Below are 10425 nucleotides of genomic sequence, written 5' to 3'. Positions count from 1 at the left end.
AATAAATTCTCGAATAATTAGAAGAAATATCTGAGTTTGATTATTTTTTACAATTGGACTTGATAGATATAAAATGTATTTTTTTACTAATCGGTGTAAATAATTGGGCGCGTTGGGCAGCTGGGTCTCGAGGGACAGCCGTTATTGATGCTTACGTAAAATTTAAAGGAGCTTGTGGATGTGGCGGGAGGAGGTAAGGGAATTCTCGGTGTTTGCTTTTGAGCAGGTTGAGTCACAGTGTTGTAGCCAGCATGGAAAGCTTTATCCCCGATTGTTGTGCTTTATTTGGGTGTGAGGGTGGTGTTTTGGGTTGTCGTGCCTGCTGGGAATTGTAGTCCTTGGTGGATGTTGTTGGAGCAGCACCAGGACAGTGAGTGGCGCTGAACAGCAGATGCCATGGGCAATCCAACATAGTTTCACAAACAGGGAGAGAGGGAATCTCTCCACGGAAAAGCAGGCTCCAACAGGGATATTTCTGTACAAGTATAAACTCAAAATGAGAATATGTTGGGAATCCTGCATAAATATGGGCTCAAATGGGAATATTTCTGATCAGATGGGAAGATGCTGAGAATATTTCCGCACCAATGTAGGTCCAAATGCGAATTTTCTGGGAATCTAATTAAAATGTAGCATGACGTAATTGAAAGGACAGGCTAATCTTTCAGGTTGTCTACTTTCAGAACTGAGTTGGAAGGGTGAGGCTTGTGGGGTGGCCAGGGAAGTGTGGAGGTGGGGGGAGAGTAGGAGAATTGGGTTGGGATAATATAATAAATGAGTGAGAGTGATTGCTTTTAAAAACCAAAAAATATTCCTCTTGAAATCTTAAGAATCTTTGGACAACGCTATTACTCGCTCTCGCCTGGCTGTTCTCCTGGTACAGCCCTCAACTTTGCTCTGTTAAGAAATGCAGACTTCACAGGATATGGCAGGCAACCATTAACCATTCTCAGCTAAGACGACTGAACTAATGAAGTACTATTGCTTCTTATTAAAGCTGTTCAGTGTTCCAGGATTTTTTTTAAAAATGACTACAAACTGCCTATTAAGCTACTCTATTCTGCATTCTTTATACTGACTTCAAACAATAATTGCAAGAAGCTCATGGATTTTTTTTTAAATCACTATGATCTAGAATGCTAGGTAAGTACAATGTATATCACTTGGCTTAGTTGTCTAGAAAATCGAGATGTCCAGTACATCATGAGTTGACTTGCATTGGTAGATATAAGACCATAAGAAGTGGAGGAACAGGTGTTAGCTGTTCAGCCCCTCACATCTGCTATGCAATTCAATAGGATCATAGCTTATCTGACTCCCCTCATAAGCAATTTTCTGCTATTTCCCATTAATCCTTGTGAAACAATGCCATAGAGGCTGCTAGTTCATCACCAAGACACCCTTTATTTACAGATGTATAGAAGTTGACACTGGCCCAGCTGTCAAATGAACAGAACCTCTTACACTCTTATTAATATCTGTCAGCTAGGGAGTCCCTAATCAGGGAACTCATATTCTATGAATTCCACCTGGCTGAACTAGTTACAATTGCTGCACTTTGAGTTCCTTAGTGATCAAGAATCTATCACAGCCGTAAATATATTACAGATTTTACTGCAAGCAACTCAGAGACTGCTACATTCTCTGAAAAAAGAGGTGAATGCTGTGTAAACGTTAGCGAACTGTGCTACTTCTGTAATGTGAAGATAATAATTGATGAGGTGACTAAAAATAATTAGGCTTAGGACAATGCTCACAGATTTCCCGAGTGTCCCAGGCTGGGATGTTGGCCTCTGATGATTACAACAATCTTCTTTTATGCTGTGTGCAATTCCAATCACTGGATATTTTCTCCTGATCCTTATTGACTTCAAATGTTACCTGATTGTCAAGCCACTTACTCTTTTCTCAGTATTGGAATTCTGTTCTTGTATCTAAGTTTAGACTAAGCTATAATGAGGCTTGGAGCTGAGCGCTCTTTGGATCAATGAAACACACTTCCACCTGTATGGTAACTTAACTTGGAACTTGGTGATAAATCGCTGCGAATGTTAGACAGTTGGCTGACTAAAAACAAAATCCCAAGCTGGAGAGCAAGGCTTACTGATCATAGGCTAGCCAGCATTCAAGATACTGATAAAAGTCCAACGTTGCAGAATTGTGTTCTCCTGCCTTAGGTTTGTGATTCCAATTTGTTTTAGAATATGTGGCTAATTCTTAGCATTTCCCAAAAGAAAGCCTTTAAATCCATTAAAATCCTAGGCCTGTGATTCCACAGTTTTCATTCCTCACCCTATTTACGGGCCAATTTTCTGCCTTCTCTGCCGGTCCTGATGGAATTCGCTCCTCAATGCTGGAAAGGTCTACATTGTGTTAACAGCCTCCTTAATCTTTCCTAAGTAACTGTTCATGTATGAGCCAATTGTGTCACAATTGAGTCTTCTTGGCTTCCACATACACATGTTTAAAATAATTGTTGAATAACAGTCAGACATTTGAAGAAGAATTACAGTTTGGCCCTGGCTGAGCTACTCACTGCTTTGGTGCCACTCATGTTAGTGTCCATGCATTTAATAGTAGAAGAGCATCAACAGTAATAAAAACCACACAACTGAATTTTCTTAAAGCACAAATATAAACATTGCAAATTTATGAATTACAAATTAACATATAACCTAATAAGGATAAGTAAAAATTGGTTGAATTTATGTGATTGTGTGATATTGCAACACAGTATTACGCTGAATTGATTATGTTAAAAATCACACAACACCAGGTTATACTCCAACAGGTTTGCTTGGAAGTACTAGTTTTGGGGGCACTGCTTCTTCATCAGGTAGCTGTGGAGCAGGATGTTAAGGCACAATTTATAGCAAAAGATCACTGAAATGATATATTGAACAAACCTAGATTGCTGTTAAATCTTTCATCTTTTAGAATGGGTTGGAAGTTTTGGTTCATTAATATGTAAATCCCAGAACTTTTCTCAAGTCACATTCTTGAAATAGATTAAGGTTTTAAAAAGAAGTGACATCTCAGCTCATACAATGCATTAAAGGTGTGAGGTTAGACTCTGACTGTATCCCAATCTTCCTGCATTGACTGCCTGCAGATTTTGTGCTTTTTGAACAAAATAGAATGTACCTGAAATTACAATTCTGCAAATGCAAATTCACCCCATAGACTAGTGTGTGTGTGTGTGTGTGTGTGTGTGGGGGGGGGGGGGGATGGGTGTGTGTGTGGGTGTGGGGGGGGGGGGGGAGGGGGTTTGACAGTGGTGGAGAGTGTGTGTGGGAAAGAGTGTGAGTGTGGGCGTGTGAGTGCACGAGAGTGTGTTTGCATGTGTGTGTGCTTGGTAGAGTGTTTTACAGCAGGAGAGAGGACCAGAGGGCTGCTAGAAAGATAAATTAATTGTTAAAAAGCTTACCTCAAGTGTCAGGGGCCTCCATTTTACAGCGGGAGTGAGGACCAGGGGGCTGCTGGGAAGGTAAATTAATTGTTTAAAGCTTACTTAATGTAATGCAGAGCGCACGCTGAGCAGGAGTGGACACAGGACAACTGGATAAGTACGGTAATATATTTTGGGCGGTTGCTTAACCTGAAACATTACTCAGGTAGTGTCTCCTACCTATCCCCTTCCTCCCCTAATTAATAAAAAAGATTCTGTGGGCCAGGTTGGTAAGTTATTAGTATTTTTTTACTGTCTCTAATAGTCTCTTTGGGAATTAGAACAGTGGCAATGGAGATTAGGGCAGTTGAATGCTCCTCCTGTAGAATTTGGGAGGTGAGGATCACCACTAGTGTCCCTGCTGACTCCATCTGCGGGAAGTGCACCCAATCCAGCTCCTCAGAAACTGCATTAGGGAACTGGAGCTGGATGAACTTTGAATCACTCAGGAGGCAAAGGGGGTTATTGAGAGGAGTTACAGGGAGGTAGTCACACATCAGGTACAGGAAAACGGTAGATGGGTTACAGTCAGGGGATGGAAAGGAATTGACAGACAGTGCAGGAATCCCCTGTGGCCTTTCCCCTCAATAACACGTATACCGTTTTGGATATTGTTGGGGGGGATCGACTTACCAGGCCATGTGGTACAGGACTCTGCCAGAGAGTCTGTCCCTGTTGCTCAGAAGGGAAGTAGGGAGAACAGCAGAGCATTAGTCATTGGGGACACAATGGTTAGGGAGACAGATAGGAGATTCTGTGGGAACGAGAGAGACTCACAGTTGGTGAGTTGCCTCACAGGAGCCAGAGTTAGTGATTTCTCGGATTGTGTTTTCGGGATCCCTGAGGGGGAGGGGGAGCAGCCTCAAGTTGTGGTGCATATAGGCTCAAACGACATAGGTAGGAGAAGGGATGGGGATTTAAGGCAGAAATTCAGGGAGCTTAGAGCTACAACAAACGGAGTTGTTATCTCTGGTTTGTCACCTGTGCCACATGCGAGCGAGGCGAGAAATAGGGAAAGAGAGGAGTTGAAGCAACAGGGTTGGTGCGGGAGGGAGGGACTCGGATACTTGGATAATTGGGGCTCATTCTGGGGTAGTTGGGAGCTCTACAAACAGATGGTTTATACCTGAACCAGAGGGATATCAATATCCTGGGGGAGAAATTTGCTAATGCTCTCTTGGGAGAGTTTAAACTAATCCCGCAGGGGAATGGGAACCTGAATTGTAGCTCCAATGTACAGGAGGTTGAGTAGTGAGGTCATAAATAAGATTTCAAGGCCGCAAGAGTGCACCCGCAGGCAGGAAAGTGGTTTAAAGTCATAGAGTCATGGAGATGTACAGCACAGAAACAGACCCTTTGGTCCAACTTGTCCATGCCGACCAGATATCCCAACCCAATCTAGCCCCACCTGCCAGCACCTGGCCCACATCCCTCCAAACCCTTCCTATTCATATATCCATCCAGATGCCTTTTAAATTTTGCAATTGTACTAGCTTCCACCTCTTACTCTGGCAGTCCATTCCATACACGCAGCACCCTCTGTGTGAAAAGGTAGCTCCTTAGGTCTCCTTTATATGTTTCCCCTCTCACCCTAAGTCTATGCCTGCTAGGTCTGGACTCCCCCACCCCATGGAAAATACCTTGTCTATTTACTCTATCCATGCCCCTCATCATTTTATAAACCTCTATAAGATCACTCCTCAGCCTCTGATGCTCCAGGGAAAACAGCCCTAGCCTATTCAACCTCTCCCTATAGCTCAAATCCTCCAACCCTGACAACATCCTTGTAAATCTTTCAAGTTTCACAACATCCTTCCAATAGGAAAGAGACTGGAATCGCATGTAATATTCCAAAAGTGGCCTAACCATTATCCTGTACAGCCGCAACATGATCTTCCAACTCCTGTACTCAATACTCTGACCAATAAAGGAAAGCATACCAAACACCTTCTTCACTATCCTATCTAGCTGCGAATCCACTTTCAAGGAGCTATGAACCTGCATCCAAATCATTTATGTAAATGACAAAAAGTAGTGGACCCAGCACTGATCCTTGTGGCACTCCACTGGTCATAGGCCTCCAGTCTGAAAAACAACCCTCCACCACCACCCTCTGTCATCTACCTTTGAGTCAGTTCTGTATCCAAATCGCTAGTTCTCCATGTATTCCATGAGATCTAACCTTCCTAATCAGTCTCCCATGGGGAACTTTTGTCTACTTCAATGCCAGAAGCATCCAAAATAAGGTGGGTGAACTTGCAGCATGAGTAGGTACCTGGGACTTTGATGTTGTGGCCATTTCGGAGAGTGGAAATGACAGGAATGGTTGTCACAGGTTCCGGGGTTTAGATGTATCAGTAAAAACAGGGAAGGCGGTAAAAGACGGGGAGGTGTGGCGTTATTAGTCAAGGACAATATTACAGTGGCAGAAAGGATATTTGATGAGGACTCGTCTACTGAGGTCGCATATGGTGAGGTTAGAAACAGGAAAGGAGAGGTCAACCTGTGGGAGTTTTCTATAGGCCTTTGAAAAATTCCAGTGATGTAGAGGAAAAAATTACAAAGATGATTCTGGATAGAAGCTAAAGTAACAAGGTAGTTGTTATGTGGGGGGGGTCTTTAACTTTCCAAAAATTGACTGGAAATGTTGTACTTCGAGTACTTTTGATGGATCAGTTTTTGTCCAATGTGTTGCAGGAGGGTTTCCTGACACAGTATGTAGTTAGGCCAACAAGAGGCAAGGCCACATTTGGTACTTGGTAATGAACCAGGCCAAGTGTTAGATTTAGAGGTAGGTGAGCACTTTGGTGATAGTGATCACGATTCGGTTACGAGTACTTTAGCAATGGAAAGGGATAGGTATGTACCGCAGGGCAGGAGTTATAGCTGGGGAGAATAGGCAATTATGACACGCTTAGGCAGGATGCGTAGGATGGAGAAGGAAGCTGCAGGAGTGGGAACAATTAAAATGTGGAGTTTGTCCAAGGAACAGTTCCTGTGTGTCCTTGATAAGTATGTACCTATCAGACAGGGAGAAAATGGCCAAGTGAGGGAACAGTGGTTTACTAAAGAAGTTGAATCTCTTGTCAAGCGAAAGAAGGAGGCTTATGTGAGGGTGAAACGTGAAGGCTCAGTTAGGGTCCTTGAGAGTTAGTTACAAGTTAGCCAGGGAGGACCTAAATAGAGAGCTGAGAAGAACCAGGAAAGGACATGAGAAGTTTTGGCAGGTCGGATCAAGGAGAACCCCAAACATTTCAATCGGTATGTCAGGAATAAAAGAATGACTAGGCCTAAGATTCGGGACAGTCAAGGACAGTAGAGGGATGTTGTGTATGGAGTCTGTGGAAAATACTGAGATACAGGCTATTCGGCAAAACGGGATTGAAGTTCAGAAGGAGGTTCATGTTAGCAATTCTGGCAAGTGTGAAAATAGGTAGGTCCCCTGGTCCGGATGGGATTTATCCTAAGATTCTTTGGAAAGCTAGTGAGGAGACTGCAGAACCCTTAGCTTTGATCTCTATGTTGTCATTGTCGACAGGAATAGTATCAAAAGTCTGGAGGATAGCAAATGTTGTACCCTTGCTCAAGAAGGGAAGTAGGGACAACCCTGGTAATTATCAACCAGTGAACCTTACTTCAGTTGTGGGTAAAGTGTGGGAAAGGATTATGAGAAATTGGATTTATAATCATCTAAAAAGGAATAATTTGATTTGGGATAGTCAACACGGTTTTGTGAATGATAGGTTGTGCCTCACAAACCTCAGTGAGTTCTTTGAGGAGGTAACCAAGCAGATGGATGAGGGTAAAGCGGTTGATGAGGTGTATATGGATTTCACTAAAGTTTTTGATAAGGTTCCCCATGGTAGGTTATTGCAGAAAATACGGTGGTATAGGATTGAGGGTGATTTTGCGGTTTGGATCAGAAATTGGCTCCCTGAAAGAAGACAGAGGGTGATGGTTGATGGGAAATGTTAATCCTGGAGTTCATTTACTCGTGATGTACCACAAGGATCTGTTTTGGGGCCACTGCTGTTTGTCATTTTTATAAATGACCTAGATGACGGAGTAGAAGGATGGCTTAGTAAATTTGCGATGATGCTAAGGTCGGTGGAATTGTGGATGGTGCTGAAGGATGTTGTAATTCACAGAGAGACATAGATAAGCTGCAAGCTGGGCAGAGAGGTGAAGCTTAATGTGGAAACGTGTGAGGTGATTCACTTTGGAAGGAGTAGCAGGAGTACAGAATATTGGGCTAATGGTAAGATTCTTAGTAGTGTGGATGAGCAGAGAGATCTCGGTGTCCACGTACATTGATCCCTGAAAGTTGCCACCCAAGTTGTAAGGGTTGTTAAGAAGGCATATGGTGTGTTAGCTTTTATTGGTAGAGAGTTTGAGTGTTGGAGCGTGTAGGGTCTGCGTGTATGTGTGAGAGACAGAGACAGAGAGAGAGAGAGAATGTATTGTAATTGCAGTTACATTCTATTTTGTTCAAAAAGCACACAATCTGCAGGCAGTCAATGCAGACAATCTGTAACATTTTATAAATTCCTACTTTGGAAATATAACTAGTCTGGCTCAAGTTAGGGATACAGACAGACTCTAACCTCACACCTTTAATGCATTGTCTGAACTGGGATGCCACCTTTTTTTATAAAACCGTAAGTTATCTTGAGAATGTGACTTGAGAGAAGTCCTGGGATTTACATATTAATGAACTGAAACCTGCAACCCATTCTAAAAGATGAACAACTTAACAGCAATCTAGGTTTATTCAATATATTGTTTCAGTCACACGACACTGTGATCTTTTGCTAGTACTTCCAAATAAACCTGTTGGACTGTAACCTAGTGTTATGTGATTTTTAACTTTGTCCACTCTAGTCCAAAACTGGCACATCATGAGTTCCATGTTCATTAATGTTAGAGGATATGGGTGCATTTTAAAACCTGAAAATGCTCTATTTGTAATTGTTTATTTTTCCTTCCACGCTGTTTGAAGTAACCCTTTGATATCCATTTTATGCTAAATTTTAAAGGTAATGCAGTATTTGTGGCTTTCTGATGCTCACAGGTTGTGCTATTTCTGGGTGCAGCTACCATGAAGTACTACAAAACAATGTGACGTTCATCAATATTTCCTGACACAAGAAGATCTTTGTAATCTTGCTGTCTGAGGGCATCCTGGTGAGCAAAGCATGACCATAATTTGTGGAAATAAGAAAAATTGTGAACACTGGAAACGTTAACAAAAAAAAGCATGACTGGTGAGCGTACCAGTTTAAAGGCTTTGGTAGAATCTGAAGCTTCCTAAAAAAATTGTTTCATGACAGTTTGGGGTTATAGTTGATGTGAGTTCTACAATTTGATGATTGCAATTGGTGAAGCAGATGGTGTAAAGAATTATTGTGGATTTGACACTTTTGGCTTGATTTTCCATTATCATACCTGCTCAGAATTGATTTGGGTGATGTGAGGTCCACGGAACCTAAATTTTGAAAATTTCCCTTCCATTTATAGTCTACATTATCACTGTGCATTTCAGGCCTTGCATGCACATGTTATGACATTGGGGTCACAATTATAAAACCTAGGGGAAATTTGAATTTGTTATAAACAAAGAGATGTGTTTAACTTTAATTTGCACCTTCTCTCACTGCTTGCTGTTAGCAATAATTTGTATTTTTAAGAATAAATATTTTATTCTTGCCCTTTGGCTATGAAATTTAAAGAATAAAATAAACAAGTTTTCTTGGAAGTGTAAACCAAAACAGGATAAACGTTTGTTTTCACAACCCCAAAACTATAAATATATTAAATACCCACTCCCCAAAAAACGTGAACACATGTATGCAGAAGAAAATATTATGTATAGAGATTAACATGCATTTCGACTCCTAACAGAGTATTAAGAAACAAGTCACTTATTGGCCTTTATTTCAAAAGAAATGGCTTATAAACATGAGGCGTTCTTCCTAAAATTGTACAAAGTACTAGTCAGACCACACCTAGAGTATTGTGAACAGTTTTGGTCTCCTTATCTAAGAAATTTTATACTAGCATTGGAGGCAGCCCAGAAAAGGTTCACTAAGTTGGCCGCTGAAGGATTTTTTTATGAGGAGAGGTTGAGTAGGAATTGGAATTTCAAAGAAAGGCAGGAGCTTATTGAAACATGTAAAAGGTTCTCCTTGTGAGAGTCCAGGAACTGAAGGCATAACCTCAAAGAATGGATCACCCATTAAAGACAAAAATGAGAAGGAATTGAAATTATGAGGGAGTGAATCTGTGACATTCTTTACTGAAGAGAGTTGTAGAGGTTGTGTTCTTAAGTATTTTGAAAGCTGAGGTAGACAGATTTTCAATTAGTAAGTGAATCAAGGATTCTCCAGACCAGATGGACTACACCCCAAGGTTCTGAAGGAAATAGCTGAGAAGATTGTGGAGGCATTGCTGATCATCTTTCTAAAATCACTGGAGTCCTGGAGCGTTGTTTCAGGAATGCAGTTGGTGACTAGTGGAGTTCTGCAGGGGTCAGTGTTGGGACCACAACTGTTCACGTTATATAGTAACGATCTGGCTGAAAGAACTGAATGCATTGTTGCTAAGTTTGCAGATGACACAAAGAAAGGTGGATGGACAGGCAGTGTTGAGGAGGCAGGGAGGCAGCAGAAGGATTTAGACATGTTAGGAGAGTGGGCAAACAAGTGTCAGATGGAATACAGTGTGAGAAAGTGTGAGGTTATGCACTTGGGTAAGAAGAATTTTGGCATAGATTATTTTCTAAATGGGTGGGCTTTGGAAATCTGTAGGGCAAAGGAGTTCTATGGAAGCAAAGTACAAAAACAGAATTGTTTCTAACTTTATGATGTGTTGGTAATTTGTTTCACAACAGGAGTCAGTCAGTGTAAAGGAAATGCACCCTGGTGCTCCCCAGAGGATTGGCACTGACACCTCTGTTCTTCATCATACAAATCAATGGC

General features: G+C 41.6%; 1 protein-coding gene across 3 annotated transcripts in view; it reads left to right on the top strand.

Annotated features, from left to right (window-relative positions):
* The first annotated feature begins 161 nt into the window (after positions 1 to 161).
* The window catches only part of pacsin1b (protein kinase C and casein kinase substrate in neurons 1b), a 396461-nt gene continuing 386197 nt past the window's right edge, over positions 162 to 10425 (top strand). The window contains exons 1-2 of one of the 3 annotated variants that reach the window (XM_043716949.1): positions 162 to 193; positions 8520 to 8632. The gene's annotated coding sequence lies outside the window, so the exon portion shown is untranslated. Of the gene's footprint in view, positions 194 to 1128; positions 1144 to 8519; positions 8633 to 10425 lie in introns of those variants that run through there. The other 2 variants (XM_043716951.1, XM_043716952.1) reach the window with 2 other exon arrangements.

This window comes from Chiloscyllium plagiosum, chromosome 26 (assembly GCF_004010195.1).
Source record: "Chiloscyllium plagiosum isolate BGI_BamShark_2017 chromosome 26, ASM401019v2, whole genome shotgun sequence".
In the NCBI taxonomy this organism is placed as follows: Eukaryota; Metazoa; Chordata; class Chondrichthyes; order Orectolobiformes; family Hemiscylliidae; genus Chiloscyllium; species Chiloscyllium plagiosum.
The sequence above is the reverse complement of the archived record's forward strand: the minus strand, read 5'-3'. Positions and strand labels throughout refer to the sequence as shown.